This window comes from Lethenteron reissneri, chromosome 1, assembly GCF_015708825.2.
Source record: "Lethenteron reissneri isolate LAM-NWPU_2019-01 chromosome 1, ASM1570882v1, whole genome shotgun sequence".
Taxonomy (NCBI): Eukaryota; Metazoa; Chordata; class Hyperoartia; order Petromyzontiformes; family Petromyzontidae; genus Lethenteron; species Lethenteron reissneri.
In genome coordinates, this window is record NC_083779.1 from 99,830 (window position 1) to 101,231 (window position 1,402).

The window sequence follows — 1,402 nt, forward strand, 5'->3', positions numbered from 1 at the left end:
TCCCCATCTCTCTGTGTCTCTCTCTCACCCACCCCACAAATCTCTCTCCCCAATACTCTCTCTTCACCGATCCCACCAATCTCTCCCCCAATATCTCTCTCTCCCCATCTCTCTCCCCATCTCTCCACCCACCCCACATCTCTCCCCATCTTCTCCTCCCCATCTCTCCACCCACCCCACCAATCTCTCTCCCCCAATATCTCTCTCTCCACCCACCCACATCTCTCCCTCCCTCCCTCCACCATCTTCTCCTCCATCTCTCCACCGACCCCACCAATCTCTCTCCCCCACTCTCCCTCTCTTTCCCCATCAAACCACACCCTCCACATCTCTCCCTCTGTCTCTCCACCCCCCTCTCTCTCCCCTCATCTCTCACCCCCCCCCACATCTCTCCCCCACAGCTCCCTCTCTCTCCCTCTCCAACCGACCCCACCAATCTCTCTCTCTTTTCTCTGCCTCTCTGCGTATTATTCGTATTTGTATTCATTTCAAATAGAGCTATGGAATTGGGAACGCGTGTTCAATCCGTGCGTTTTTTTTTTCTAATGCTGGATGTTCCCGGCTTATCGCGACCGCTGGCGGCCTTTTAAGCCACATCTTCAATCCGCCACTCGCGTCGCCTTCACTCGGCGCCGTGCTGTCCAGCCGCGGTGAAGTATTGGTCAAACGATCCCGATGAAACGGGCGTTACACGGACACAGTGTAAAACAAATAGCAGTGCTGCACACGAGCAACGCAATCAACGCGTTCGTGGCCCAACGTGCGGCCTTTCCTTGCAAGGCCACTGGCAGCTTCCCCTGGTGGCCTTTTAGTGAGGCCCCTGGGGTGTGGGCCCCCCCCCCCCCCCACAACACCCACGAAAAAAACACAACGAGTGAAAAAACCGCGTCTCATCATCGTCGTGGTGCTGTCAAACCCCAATGGTGTCAAAGGGTGTGCCCCCTCCCCCACTCCACTCACACTGATGATGTCTTATCAAGAAAGCACCCCCCCCCTACTCACTGATGATGTTATCAACGAAAGCACCACCCCCCCTACTCACACTGATGATTTTCATCGATGAAGCACCCCCCCCCCCCGACTCTCTCTGGTGGAGAGTATTTATCTGGGGCTCTGAGTTTCCACGTGGTGGTGATTGTTTACGGTGACAAATCCCTTTTTCATCGGCTGTGTCGGGTGGTGGAGGGTTGCGACACATTTAGACTCACGCGATCTGAACCAAACAAACCTTGATTATGAATAATATTTTCGCGAAAGCGTGCTGCGTGTGAAACTGATGATAAGCCAGCTTGGGCGAGTTATCATTTGGGGGCGAGGCTTGCTTGAGACAAAGAGCTCTAAAGCTCGCGTGGTCTTACCTTGTAAAATAAGAAAGTAAATAGTTGGGTGTAAAGCGGCGTTC